The following is a 15959-nucleotide window of genomic DNA, read 5'->3' as shown; positions in this document are numbered from 1 at the left end:
AACACGTTATCAATAATAAGACTCTTCTAACTCTTCTGGAATAAAGATTTAAAATAGAGCTCCCTTGAAAGCAGAGCTGCGTTAAACTGATCACCTAAAAATCGCAAGGAAACCTTCCAGATACTTACCTCTCTCCAACACTTTCGCTTAATCTTATTATCTTATCTTATAGATTACAGACGTTACTTCAAAATAAAAAATAATTACGTACTGCGCATTTCACATGTCAATCTAGTCATGCATGTTAATAAATGACTTCAACTCTGCTAAGTCGTTGGTTTTCATGCAACTCATTTCATTACTTGTATGAATTAGTTCTAGCGTATGAAATAAGATATGTGCCTCTGTGAGTCTTTCTGAGTATTTCATTAGATTTTGTTTTTCTATGTGTAAATTATGGTTCAATGTTTTATGTATTACTAGCCTGGCATTACCCGCGGCCTGCGGGTCTAAGTTTGTGTTTACTAATGTAGTGGATTGGATTTAGATGTATGTTTAACTTAGCTAATGATCCTTTCACGTTATTTCTCTTCGCTACGAAAATAAAATTAGTTTTGCGAAAATGGGTTTACCCTAAGCCGATACATTCATATCTATTAAAAACGAAAAGAGCGATAGCTTTGTTAAATGAATGGGATAATAAAGTGAACAATTAAACGAAATAATTTTTAGTACGCGATTCATGAATGAATATAGATCTAGGCCTATCTCAACCCGGCTTCGCAGCTTTCGTAAACGAATGCAGTCTATTAAAAATGCTTTAGAAAACCAAATTTGAATGTTTATTTGATCAAAATATGAAATGAATGGACTATAATTAGTATGTTCATGTGTTAAAGTATAAAACTATCTGTGCTAAGAAGTTTTATCATCTTAGAGTTGAATTAGAGTTTTAGATCTAGGGATGGGATTATAAAGTAAACAATTAAACGAATTAATTTTTAGTACGCGATTCATTACGGTATTGTCTAATGAAAGAATGTTCGTCAGGAAATCTGTAGTCACAGATATAAGGAACTAATTTATGTAAAAAATGCTTTTGAAACACAAAATTGAAGGTTAATTTTATGATATACTGAAATCAATGGATCTTCTTTTGTATTTTCATGTGTCAAAGTAAAAAACTATCTGAGCAAAGTGTATTTCTTAAAATTAGATCTAGGTCTAAATCCTTTCGATCTTTTTTCATGTCAACATTGTAGACATGGCCTAGATCCATAAAATACTATAGCTGTAGTAGAGTCGGACAACTTTATTTTTTTTAGGGTCTTGAGTTTGTTTTAGGGCTACAATACATACACTAAGGTCTAAGTTGGTACCCAAGAAACATTCCTGCCAAGTTTTATCAAGTTTGGTCAAGCGGTTTTGATGTCTATAAGTAACATACATACACCTCACATTCTACTTTATAGTAAAAGAAGATAGATACTTTACATCTTATTCTTCGGTCCTGAAGTGTCTCTAAGTTTAGTGAATTTACGAATGATGTTACTCTAATTAAATTTGAATATTCGTTTGTTAAAAATCTGACTGCTCTATTTTTGTATTTGTTGAAGTTTCGTTATGTTTTCTTGAGTTGAGATATCCCAAACAGAGGAGGCATATTCTAATATTGGCCTAAAGTTAATAGCATATTTATTTTATGTTCTTGTTTGCTTTGTAAAGTTTCTTTTAATAAACCATAATGTTTTGTTTAATTTTTTATAATTTTATCAACACGGGGTTAGTCTAATCACATGACACCTAGCTATTTTGAGGCTTTTATTTGTCTTTTTTTTTGTTACTCTAAATAACTGGTAATTTTCTGGGTGCTAGACACTTAGCTTAGTCTCTAGAGACTCACCGTAGACTAGATCTAGATTGTGTGGGTCTTACTTAACACGTCAATTCTTATAATTACTAGACCAATATGATTTGGAAATGTGGTTGTAGTTACAATATAGTGTACTAGTCGAGGGGCGGCGTAACATACGCCGCTATTTTGCATGGCCACACTATATATTATGATGTTCGCGTCCGTATACCCAATAAATAAATCTACACCCTTAAGCAGCCAGAAGCTAAGCTATTGCCTTAATAATTTATAGATTTAAATTTTGTACAAATTAACTCTTTCTCTCCTAATTAACGATTCCATCGTCGATTTGATCTCGTTAAATTTAATTAATTTCTGGTTTTATAAACTTTAATTTGTTACATATAAAAAGAACATGCATTCTTCTATAAGTCTGTACCAAAAGTCACGTTTTCTGATTACAAACAAAAATGTTATTGAAGATTTTAATCATAACAGGGTAGGATGTATAAATGTGAAAAATGAACAATGCTGTCAGAACGTGGAAAAATAACTACGTGGATAAAGAGTTAGTACATTTATATCTACATTTCTAAATCTAGATCTAAATTGTAGATGTGGGCTCTATTTAGTTTGAATTAGATTGTTGTCAAGTGTATAATAAGGATACTTCAAAACTGCGAGTTATAAATGTAGTCCGTTTTTTAAAACTTACAGCTAAAGTGATGTTCGTATTAAAAATATTTTGTTAAACAACATTTCAATCAGTATTTCTCTCAATTATTTAATAAATGGAAAATATACTTTATAATGAGCCATTGATACTTTTTCCACTGTAACCTTAGATTCATATTTTTTGTACAAATGTGCGAATCAATGAATGAAGCTTGATATTGATGGAGAATTCTATAAATGGTCGTATCACATTAAGACGAGAACAGCATAATGTAACTTATTACCGGTGGCACTAGAGTTAATTAGATCTAGTAATCCTTATCATATTGGATAAGGATTACTTTAAAAGCGGTGTTTAATATTATAGAAGTGAAATCGTATATACAGTTACATTTGTACATAGCCAATAATAAGCCATCAATTAAATTATCATTCAATAACACCAATGGACCTCATTCGCCTAAAACAGACAACATTGAGTCACGTGCTTCTATACAAATTACGATCTAATTTTAATCAACAATGGTTATCACGTGACTTTTTTTCATTGTTTTATCAATATCATCACGTGACCGTTCATTTTGGTGAATGTGGTCCATTATGCTAGGTTCAGATGTAACTATAGAGTTATAACAATCAATTCATTACATACATATGAATATTATTAATGTATATCTGTGGGGATGTGTAGTATGGTATCTTGTCATCAATCAACTTGACGGTGTAGTGTATGTGTCTAGTTGGATATATGGGTGAACATCATGTTTCATCTTTATTTATTGTTGTATATATGGTTGTGGTTGTTATGCATTAAAGTTCAAACATATTTTTTCCCGAAGTAAATAAGTGAACGGAGTTAAATAATAAGACAGAAGCATTTTTTATGTTTTATTATTCCTCTGCCCACCCCCCACCCCTCCCGGGCCCCCTTTTTTTTCTTTGGCCAATTATCTCCCCATTCCCTTTTTTGAAGGACCCAATCCTTGCCTTGCTTGTATGTGGCAATTAATTTCTGATTGGTTTCTAATCAAATTCTCACCAATCAACATAGCCATCTTATCAATCCCATAATTCTCTCCCCTACCATCGGTCGACGTCACGTCAATGAGGATTAGCGAATCGATACCGAAGTGATGCTGCTTGAAAGGGGGATGGGGGGTTTGGAAAAAAAATATTTTGGACATTATAATAAATATAAATGTTTGTGTGTGTCTGTGTGCGTATGCGTGTGTGTGTAACTTTAAAAAACTCTACTGATATAAGCAAAATGAAATAGAGATTCGTATGTTTAGTACTTTAGGGGAAGGTGAAATCAATGTCCAAGAGTTCTTAATCTGACCACTGTTTTGTCTCTATTTTATCCCTCTTTCTCTATTTTCCAGGTATCTCTCTCCCACTCATTCTATCTATCTCTCTCTTTCTCTTTCTCATTTTCTCTTTCTTTTCCTCTTTCTCTCTCTCTCTCTCTATCTTTCTCTCTTTCTCCCACTTTCTTTTTTTTCTCTTTCTCACTTTCTCCCTTTCTTTTCTCTCTCTCTCTCTCTCTCGCTCTTCCTCTATCTCTATCCGCTTTCTTATTTATATCTCTTTATAGCTATTTCTTTCTTTCTCTCTCTTTCTTTTTCTCTTCTCTCCCTTTCTTATTCTTTCTCTCTCTCTCACTATTGTCTTTGCATCTCTATGTCTGTCTCTCTCTCTCTTTTCTTTTCTTTCTTTTTATCTCTTTGCCCCCCCCCTCTCTCTCTCTCCTTCTTTCTCTTTATCTGTTTGCCCCCCTCTCTCTCTCCTTCTTTCTCTTTATCTGTTTGCCCCCCTCTCTCTCTCTCCTTCTTTCTCTTTATCTCTTTGCCCCCCCCTCTCTCTCTCTCTCTCTCTCTCTCTCTCTCTATATATATATATATATATATATATATATATATATATATATATATATATCTTGTTTTCGTTTTTTCACGATACGACGAACTAAACTAGTGAATTCTTTATTGTACCCAATACTGTATGGAAAGTGCAGGAAGAATGTCGGATCAACGTGAAATAGTTTAATTAAATAAATTCATCAAAACAGCAGCCTGTTTAATTACAAGATTCAATAACATAAAATGCTTGAATAGGAACTACATTTATAGAGGCGCAGCAATAAATTAACACGTTATTTCTCACACACCCGTTCTCGGATCAAGTTGAAACAATTATTTATTGACATAGACACTACATGAATACATTTTTATAAAGCCAATTAGTCAATTAATGTATGGCAATTAATTATTTTGTTTGAAACCTACAAGGGAAATTGATCCTTCCTAATTCAGAGATATGGCTAAATATGTTGGGTTTGTCCCCTTAGATAATTATACACGTTATTTCTCAAACACTCATTCAAGAATCAAGTTGAAACGTTAAACAATTATTTAATCTACCTAACAAAACATGAATCAATTAAAAAATTAAACAATTAGTCAATTAATTATTGGTAATTTTGTTAATTTTGTTTGATACTGAAAAAAAGGAAAAATAATTTATAGTTGCGTGGAGCTATTCCCCTTATATGAGTCTTTACAAAAATGTGTTTTTTATATTTTGCTTGTTCTAATTGATTTCTTCCGGATAATTCTAGTAGCCTCGAGATAGAATCAGGGATTTCCTGACCTATTTTTAGCCAAACTAGACAAAAAAAGTCTAAGGAAATAACGATATTCCAACCAAAAACTCCGCTGTAAATAAAATGGCACAGGCTATGCCTCTTGCCAGATAGGCCGTTATGTTAGTCAACTAAAACATCATTGAAATAACCCTTCTATGAATTTAATCACGTCAGACACCAGTGTGAAGAAGATTAGGCAGAATACTTTTTTTTAAAATCGAAAATGAGTTAAATTCAGATCCGCAACAATCCATGCAGGCATCGCGTAGAGAGGGTAGTAAATCAACTGACAAATCAAGCCCATCCCAATTTAGATAATCTGTTTTCTGGTTGCTGAGATAATAGTACTTCGCGTGGCATGTGTGTTATCTGGTTCAGCGTTCGTGTATTCTCGCAGAGTTTACGTGTTTACATGATTAGCATGTGTTTTCCTGTTGAGACTGTGTGTGTGTTACCTCGCTGTGTGTGTGTTAAAACGCTTAGCGTTGAATTACTTCGCCTTGTATGTGTATTATCTCGCTCAGTTTGTAAATGAAGTCGTTTAATGAGTGGGCTCTCTCACACTGGTGTTTAATGAGTGGGCTCTCTCACACTGGTGTTTAATGAGTGGGCTCTCTCACACTGGTGTTTAATGAGTGGGCTCTCTCACACTGGTGTTTAATGAGTGGGCTCTCTCACACTGGTGTTTAATGAGTGGGCTCTCTCACACTGGTGTTTAATGAGTGGGCTCTCTCACACTGGTGTTTAATGAGTGGGCTCTCTCACACTGGTGTTTAATGAGTGGGCTCTCTCACACTGGTGTTTAATGAGTGTGCTCTCTCACACTGGTGTTTAATGAGTGGGCTCTCTCACACTGGTGTTTAATGAGTGTGCTCTCTCACACTGGTGTTTAATGAGTGGGCTCTCTCACACTGGTGTTTAATGAGTGGGCTCTCTCACACTGGTGTTTAATGAGTGGGCTCTCTCACACTGGTGTTTAATGAGTGGGCTCTCTCACACTGGTGTTTAATGAGTGGGCTCTCTCACACTGGTGTTTAATGAGTGGGCTCTCTCATACTGGTGTTTAATGAGTGGGCTCTCTCACACTGGTGTTTAATGAGTGGGCTCTCTCATACTGGTGTTTAATGAGTGGGCTCTCTCACACTGGTGTTTACTGAGTGGGCTCTCTCACACTGGTGTTTAATGAGTGGGCTCTCTCATACTGGTGTTTAATGAGTGGGCTCTCTCACACTGGTGTTTACTGAGTGGGCTCTCTCACACTGGTGTTTAATGAGTGGGCTCTCTCACACTGGTGTTTAATGAGTGGGCTCTCTCACACTGGTGTTTAATGAGTGGGCTCTCTCACACTGGTGTTTAATGAGTGGGCTCTCTCACACTGGTGTTTAATGAGTGGGCTCTCTCACACTGGTGTTTAATGAGTGGGTTCTCTCACACTGGTGTTTAATGAGTGGGCTCTCTCACACTGGTGTTTAATGAGTGGACTCTCTCACACTGGTGTTTAATGAGTGGGCTCTCTCACACTGGTGTTTAATGAGTGGGCTCTCTCACACTGGTGTTTAATGAGTGGACTCTCTCACACTGGTGTTTAATGAGTGGGCTCTCTCATACTGGTGTTTACTGAGTGGGCTCTCTCACACTGGTGTTTACTGAGTGGGCTCTCTCACACTGGTGTTTAATGAGTGGGCTCTCTCACACTGGTGTTTAATGAGTGGGCTCTCTCACACTGGTGTTTAATGAGTGGGCTCTCTCACACTGGTGTTTAATGAGTGGACTCTCTCACACTGGTGTTTAATGAGTGGACTCTCTCACACTGGTGTTTAATGAGTGGGCTCTCTCACACTGGTGTTTAATGAGTGGGCTCTCTCACACTGGTGTTTAATGAGTGGACTCTCTCACACTGGTGTTTAATGAGTGGGCTCTCTCACACTGGTGTTTAATGAGTGGGCTCTCTCACACTGGTGTTTAATGAGTGGGCTCTCTCATACTGGTGTTTAATGAGTGGGCTCTCTCACACTGGTGTTTAATGAGTGTGCTCTCTCACACTGGTGTTTAATGAGTGGGCTTTCTCATACTGGTGTTTAATGAGTGGGCTCTCTCACACTGGTGTTTAATCTGGTTTAACACATTCACAAATAGCAAGCTTATTTTTTGGTATATCCAGGGTATGGAACAAAAGTATTGATAATAAAAGTTATTTGAGGACCATGTAATATTGTATATGTACTTTTCACAATTTTGAATCAAATTTGTAAGCTAATTTTGTTTGTAGCACAAGGCCATTGTGATTGTCAAGTTGGCAAGTGTTCTTTCAATATGGCCTCCACGACAATGTTTATTTTCTTTCTTCCAAACTCTGTCACAATTTTCTTCTTTTCATTTTCTGCAGTTTTTCTTTAGGTTTCATTATTTCGTCACGACATTTCTTCATATCTTACTTTCCTCTTTTACTGTATTTTATAAATTAAAGAACGTAAACGTTACTAGAGATTACGAAAAGAAGTTTTGTTATCACACAAACTCAGAACCGGCCCCGATGGATCAGCCAATGGACAGAAATATTTAAAGCATGATCTTGTTTGAAATAACAACAGACAAAGTCCTAGATTTATAATAACACGAACCATATGTATTCAAATTTGATTGTGAAAAATGCGTGTGTTATTTACATGTAGTGTCCATTCCTGCTTTGACTTTTTTTTTCCAGGAGTCTTTGAAATATAAACGTTACAAACTAACAGGCAGACCCCAAAAAAACTAAAAGCAACTTTTTCCCTTTACTGAGGGCGCTAAAAAAAAAGATTATTTAAATTAGAATAGTACTGCGTAGAAACACATTCGGCACGCCACTGCACAAGCAAAGGTGTATAAAATGTCGATTCTAAAAAAATCGCCTCATAAACATTTTCTATTCACGATTGGTAATTATTTTAGAAGAAAACACAGTATATGTATATAGATAAAGAGAGAGAGAGAGAGAAAGAGAGAGAGAGAGAGAGAAATATCTGGGAGGATAGATCGGGAGTGAGTGGGAGTGTTCTGTCTACACATCACTACAGTGGTGGACAGTGCCATCAATGAATTTTATTCGTATCTTTTAGTGGAGAAAACAAAAAAGGAGGGGTGCTCAGAAAAAAAAAGTCTGCCAGGGATAGTGGACAATATAGACACAAAAAGGATGAACAACTCTGGGGTACGAATATATAATAAAATGAGTGACCAACTGAAGCATTGCACCCCCCCCCACCCTTTTGAATGCTGGCAGGGGCAAGTAACTCGCAAACATTTTTCATTTCCCACCCTGAAGAGCTTGAGTCGGTGATCTTGCCGCCTTCATCATGAAGTTGAGATTTTTATTAAAGAGCCGAACACAGACAGCAACCCCCCCCCCACAACACACACACACTTCTAGTCCCTCTTCTCACCTCTTCCTTTCTATGTTCCTCCCACTCTTTGGTCTTTGATGATTTCTTCATTGAAATCCTGGAACCGTTTTTTCGCGTTTAAACCGAATATACAATAATTTATATAAGGTTATTAATTAATAAGTAACAACGGTTATAATAATAATAAAAATAATAATCTTTATTATCCATATGGAAATTTGTCTTACAATTTGTGCATTACACCTGACAAAACATTATAACTTTAGAAAACCAAAATATACATTCACACCAGACTCGCTCATAATTTACGTGTGAAATGTTTATATTAGATTGTTCAATTTTATTGAGTGATTTGATTGCCAAGGGGACAAAAGAGTTTTTGTGTCTGTTTGTCTTTGCTATCGGTGTCTTGTATCTCTTTTGTGATGGTAAAATCGCAAAATCTTGACCATAAGGGTGATTTTGTATTTCTAGAATCTTTTTAGCTTTCTGAAGAAAGTTTTTCTCAAACAGCTGCCCAAATGGGGTTTGTCTTTTGCCAATGACTTTAGCAGCAGCATTTAGGATTCTCTGGAGTTTATATTATGTTGTATTGTGAACCACTCAATAGAATAAACAACCATAGAGATCTAAAGTTTAAATAGTTATATCACTAGTCTTGCTATTATTAATTAGCGAAACAAAAACAAAACATTTACAGAAGGACTCCAATGTGGACATCACCCTATGACTGATTTTTCGTGATTATTATGCATAGATTTCAAAACTAATTATAAAACTTTCTTTTTTTGTTATCGAATCTGCCGTTATTATGAGATACAATTCCAACATGGATATTGAACATTTCACTTTTATTTTTAAGGAACTCCAATATGACAATAGCTGCTAAAAGTTTTGTTAGGTCTGTCTGTCCGTCCGTCCCGTTTCGATCGCGAAAACTAAAAAAAAATATATTGTTAATCAGATATCTTGATATTTTCGATTTTTCAAATTTCTAGAACAAAATCTACTTTTTTTATTTTCTGAAAGCGAGGCTTTATTTTTTTTTAATTAAATAAACAAGCATTTCCCCCCTAAAGACCAGACCACTTTAACAACTATTCAGTATTAATAATAACAACTGGGGACAATATAGTGATTGGACGGGTGGTAACATAGTATAAAACATTTATCCAAGGCTCGCAATAAACCATATCTTAGAATAATTTTCTTTGTGTGTGTGTGTTTCATTTACCATCACCCCCCTGTCCGTAGGTGAATTATCATTTAATTGTTAATTGACCTACGGACAGGGGTGTGGTGGTAAATGGCCACTCTTTCATTCATGGTCTTTGGAAGAAGTCCCTCTATTATGTCCAAATCAGGGGCAGACTGGCTATAAGGGCATTTGGGCAAATTCCCGGTGGGCCGGTACCTAAATGGCCCTCAAAGGGCCGCATGGATGCCACTATGTATTAAATCGTTAAAGGTTTTTTAATATTCACTTATAAAAGCGGCCTTCTGAGCACCGTGTTTAAAAGAAGTATCTCTACAGTGTGATACTAACTTGATCTAACACATTTTCCGAAATAATTTAATAGCCTACATCCGTGGACAGCACTACTAGTAGGCTTCATCCTTTTTAGGACCTACACACTTTGCGATTAAAAACCAACATATGGCCTACATTTCTAATAAAAATATAGAGCTCACTGTGTGCGCGTGTACAGATATTGATACTCAAACTTAACAGAATGATTTTGTGGACAGGCATGCCAATAATTGGATGCCCATCATATGATGTGCAGTGTATGGGCCTCATTGTATAAAGATTCCTGGGCCAGTTTTAACACTCAGTCCGCCTCTGGTCCAAGTGTTCAAAAAACTCCATTCAGAAAATTAAGGGTCGAAGAAGAATATTCTGTGGCTCTGTAAAATTAAGCTCTAATAAACTTGTGATTTTTTCTCTTTAAAAAAGTAAGTAAACATTTTTTTTTCTAAAAATAGTATTTAGTATGACAGAAATTATTTAACTTAGCAATACAATTGTAAAAGAAAAAAAATGACAAAAAATATTCAAAACCGTTTGCGTAAATGTGTTTAAAATATGGTGAATGGTCATCTCCCTTACTAAATAGCCATCATTATCATTGTCGGATTTTCAATATCTTTTCTAGTTACGAGATCTAAACGGGACGGACGGACGGACCACACAAAACTAATAGTGTCTGTTCCCCTTTCGGGTGCCGCTATAAATGAAAGGAATTGCATGGGAAATAACTCGTCGTGTTCTATTTTAAGCAGAGCGCTCGCTATTGTTATGCTAGGCACAGATCGCAATGTATCTATTAGTAAATGACAACATTAGCGAGATAGGGGGACATCAAGGGTCATAACTGTGATTAGAATAGCTCAACATTGTCTTAGAATAATCCTCCCCTTGTTTTAGACTGCCGGAAATTCGGTAGCACCACAGACCTATTTTATTGATGCATCAAGTATCGCAATTAACATAGTTTAATTTGAAGGGCGTCAACAATCTTGAAGAAAGGGCTTAACGATTGGGTTATGATTTTAGAAAAAAGAGAGAGAGAGAAAGAGAGAGACAGAGAGAGACAGAGAGAGAGAGAAACAGAGAGAGAGACAACGAGAGAGACAGAGAGAGAGACAGAGAGAGAGAGAGGGAGTGAGGGAGAGAGAGAGGGAGAGAGAGAGGGAGAGAGAGAGTGAGAGAGAGGGATAGAGAGGGCGGGAGGTAGAGAGAGAGAAAGAGAGAGAGAGAGAGAGGGAGAGAAGGCGGGAGAGAGGGAGAGAGAGAGAGGGAGACAGAGAGAGAGGGAAGGAGACAGAGAGAGGGAGAGAGGGAGAGAGGGAGGGAGAGAGAGAGGGAGAGAGAGAGGGAGAGAGAGGGAAAGAGAGAGGGAGGGAGACAGATAGAGAGAGAGGGAGAGAGAGAGAGAGGGGAAAGAGAGAGGGAGAGAGAGAGTGAGGGAGAGAGAGGGAGAGAGAGAGAGATAGGGAAAGAGAGAGAGGGAGAGAGAGAGAGAGAGGGAGGGAGGGAGACAGAGAGAGAGAGAGAGAGGAGGGAGAGTAAAAAAAGTCATAATATAGTGAGAGAAAAAGAGATTCATGGGAAGAGAAGAGAGTTAAATCGCATATCTGAATCAGAGATTGAAAAAAAGAAGGGGTTTCAATCTCATAATGAAGCAGTCAAGAAGTTTCGACTTAACCTATTGCCTAAAGCAGACAACAATTCATTGAATGCTAACAGACAAAAGAATCAGACGAGAATGACAGACATAAAATCACATAAAATAATGAAGACAGTAGGCTGCCATATTGTTTGTGTGTGTCTGTTGTCTCTTTTTATCACGTCACAATGTGACAAGCTCGCTGACAGAGTACCCCAGTGTCCAGCAGTACCACTGGCACTCACCCCTCAAAGATTGCTAACTAATTTGACATGAATGACGTACAAGAAGGAATAATCGGATACAAGTGGCCGGCATCGATACTGGTTAGCTATCCCAAGATGCTCGGCGAAATCGGTTATGATTTTTTTTTCCGATTAATATTACAAAATTTTGGGGCCTTTTGGTTTTCTACCGTTCCCAAAGGAAAATATTTTTTTTCTCCATAGGAGATTTTCATACTTGGTGGGAAAACTATAAATAGCTCGCTTGTTGGTGTATCCGGAGTACAAAGTAAATGTAATGACCTTTGTATTGTTCTTTTTTAGCATTGCAGAATGAAACTTACAAGCGCCTCTTCATTTTGGCTCTAGCCTATTTAAGAATCCTCAAGCCAACATACTAACCACTGTGCTTATAATGACAGAAGGTTTTATAGCTATCTATTGTTCGTTTCAAACTTTAAAGCAGCGATCTATTTCTTTCGACTTAGTTTAAAGGGAACTAATTCAACTTATACCACCACATCAGTCAAGTAGAATTTCTTTCTATACCAAACAAAATAATTTATTAGATCTACCAATAGTTAATTAACTAATTGTTTTTTTGTTTGTTTGTTTTTTAATTGATTCTTGTGTTGTCATGTAAAAGAAATAATTGTGCGGAATTTCAGCTTGATCCGATGGGAGAAATAACGTGTACAAACTTTTTATCAGAGCTTTGTATAAAATGAGATAAAAATATCCATTTTTTTAAATGACTATAAACGTTAAGGCTTACTTAATGCTAATGAACATATGAAGAAACTTTTGTCAGAAGAAAGCACATTTTATTTGTACAAATCCTTTACTCAGCTGACACTTTCTAAACTTAGATTCAGAAATAGAAATTGTTCACTAAAGAGCAAAAACAATTTTTTTATAAAATCAAAAGAGTTGGCCAAAGACCGTTACATTGTACTATTCAATCCTCAGAAAGTTTTGTAGAACTTTCATTTGATGGTTTTATTCAAACACAGAGGCCAGGTTTTATTGCGTTTTATTTGTCTCAACCAAAGACCAAATGACGCATGAAAAAAACGTGCTTTTCAAGAGTTTCGATATTTTTAGATGAGCCACTTTGAAAAATCAGCTTTAACCAGAACTGTTCAAAGAAAGGAAGAAGAATTCACTTTCAACCCAAAGTCAAAAGTTGGAATTTCCCCTATATGTTTAATGGACCTTGCTGAAACCTTTAACAGTTTTGAATCAGTTGTTGGCCTGACCACACCACGCCCTGTCCTGAATTACATTGTTTAGAATCTTTAGTGAGCGTTTCTAGTTAAAACTGGATGTGTCATTCAAAGCTCACACTCCCTGACACAGCCATAAACTAACCTAACCCTAAACTCAGACATCAATTTCAGCTTTCTCAAGATACCTTCTTGATTTGTAATGTAATACCCCCCTCCTTTGAGTTTTTAATTTGAAACTCTTTCACTCTGTTTTGCCAGTATACTTGCTCGGGGGTGTGGGGGGGGGGGGTGACTTCTACAATTACTCCATTTTTTGCTGGTATAGTTTTTAATCGCACAAAAAAAGTAAAGACTACTGATAAACCGAAAAGTTTATCCTTTCGGGAGAACAAACTTTTATGGTATAGCATGCTTTTGGTTAACTTTTGAGTCATTAAAAATTGCATTACCTGATTGATTAAAACAAAAAATTGATGCAATTGTATTTAATATAAGCGAGATATTAATCAAGTAGTTTTTATATTTAACTTATCATTGAATTGACAACTTTGACCTTTCAATGTCGTCCTTGACATTGTATTATTTGTTTAATTTATTTCAAAATCTCCTTCCATTCTTCCTCTTTTCATATTCTGGCGGTTTTCTTTAGGTTCCATTGGATCGCCACCACATTTCTTCACATCATTTTCTCTTCTTTTTCTCTTACTGTACTTTATTGCTTATAGAACGTAAACGGCATCTTAAAAATTAGATTGCGGCGATTAATTTTAAGCGTGAAAATCTCTTATAGGAAAATTAATACTTTACACAAGAATTAAGACTGGCTTTCATACACACCGACCTTTACAGTTAGTAGTATAGTTCCCCTTTCAGACCTTGTGGTCTATAGGGCAGATGATGTAAAGGTCATCTGATTCTGTGGCCTACGGTTAACGAGGGTGTCATGTGGCCAGCACAGCGACCAACCGCCTTTACTTTTCCTCAACTAACTTCAGGTATCCATTAGAGCTGGGGGGGACTCAGAGGCGCCCAATGATCCCGAAATAAAAATCCTAGTTATCATGAGGATTCGAACCCGGGACGCCCGGTTCAGAAGCCAAGCGCTTTACCGCTCAGCCACCGCGCCTCTTTACCTTTACAGTGTCTACATTAAATGTTTTTATTTTAAGGCTTTTAAAAAGTAGACGAAATGTATAACAACGAATACGGTTATACTTCCAGAGAATAGAGAGTATTGAGTGTAATCGATTCCTCTTAATACTCGAACTGAGCATCACATCAACATCGACCATTCTTATTAATGTGATGAAGTTAAGAAGATGGTGACCGTATCGGTTCCGAATGTCGGAGTGGATGTCCAGATATTATTAACATCTGGAGTGGTCAGTCGAATTATTGTTCTTTTGAGAGACAGTTCGGACACTCGCTGTGTTTCTTTGATGTTGCCGAGGCCCCGGCGTCTGGCTTTGATTGCCAGGCCAGGGTAGTGCTGGTCATTTGACAAACGACTGGACGTGTTGATGTGGTCTTGATAAGGAATTAAAGAAAGGAACCTTTCATGGACCGGACATAAATGGACATCTATAAATTTATTAATTTCAGAAATACCTCAAATTAGTCATTTAATATAGAAGAATCAAATATAATAATTTTTTTTTTTAAAAATCCTTTTATTAAAGAACAAAGCTTATCTAAGGGGAAGAACTCCGCATTTACAGCTATATTTATCCATAATGCAGAAGTTATTTTCTTTATTCGATATCAATCAAAATAAAAATAATTACCAATAATTAATTGACTAATTAGTTTATTTTATTTATTCATGTTTTCTTAGATACAATACATAATTGCTTAAATTGCTTAAATTCTCAAAATGTGTGGGAGAAGTATCGAGTAAATCTATCTAAAAGGACTACATGCTAAATATTTAGCCATTATTGGTAACAAACAAAATAATTAATTACTAGCAATTAATTGACCAATTGGCTAATTTTTTAAATTGATTTATACCTTATTTATGCCAATGAATAATTGTGCAACCTTTCACATTGATCCGATGTGGGAGAAATAAAATGCACATCTTTTTACCAGACAGACAGACAAAGTGAGATGATATAAGCTTTGTAAAGAGCTTCTTCACTATTGGTGGCTCAAATCAGAACTTCGTGGAACCCGATCCAGGTACCTGGGGAAAACTCTAGTTTGACCGTTATAATTTTTCAAAGTAAAAAAAAAATAAATGTAAATTTGGCTAGAGAGTAAATCTAGGTCTAGATCCAACATGTGGCCAACGAGCTAGTAATTCTTTTCTCAATGCTATACATGAGCTGTTAAATTTATAGGAAAATCGTTAAAGCCACATTTGAGATTAGCGCTCCCAGGTTCCTGGTTTCAGGATCCTGGTTCCATGAAGTTCTGACTTAAATAGAGGTATTGTCAAAATTAAAAGAAGTCTAGACTTGAATACTGGAATTTGATGTATAGGTCTAGTTTTTTTTTATTCATATTGTGTATTAATAAAGTGTATAAGTATTATAAACATACAAGCCGATCCGCGGCGTAACATATGTCGCTATTTAGTGACGAGTGAGCACATCTTGAAAGACACAGTTGTCCAAATGGGGTGGGCAAATATACAGAAAATTACTTGTTCTCCCCCCCCCCTTTCTTTTTTTTCTGAACCGCGCTCTCTGTCGCCGCGAAAGTTACGAAGGGTAACTCTAGTGTGACTTGCAGAAATAATGAAGTTATCTTTCCATGAATTTTTCATCATGGGTTAGAGAGTCGGTGTGCGTGCGTGGTGTCTCGCATGGCTCGGCGACGTAGATAATTATATATA

General features: G+C 36.3%; 1 protein-coding gene across 1 annotated transcript in view; it reads right to left on the bottom strand.

Annotated features, from left to right (window-relative positions):
* The window catches only part of LOC106057991 (histidine decarboxylase-like), a 45647-nt gene that overhangs the window by 22408 nt on the left and 7280 nt on the right, over positions 1-15959 (bottom strand). The gene's annotated exons all lie outside the window — the stretch shown is intronic.

Source organism: Biomphalaria glabrata, chromosome 18, assembly GCF_947242115.1.
Source record: "Biomphalaria glabrata chromosome 18, xgBioGlab47.1, whole genome shotgun sequence".
Classification (NCBI taxonomy): domain Eukaryota; kingdom Metazoa; phylum Mollusca; class Gastropoda; family Planorbidae; genus Biomphalaria; species Biomphalaria glabrata.
This window is presented reverse-complemented; position numbering and strand designations above follow the sequence as displayed.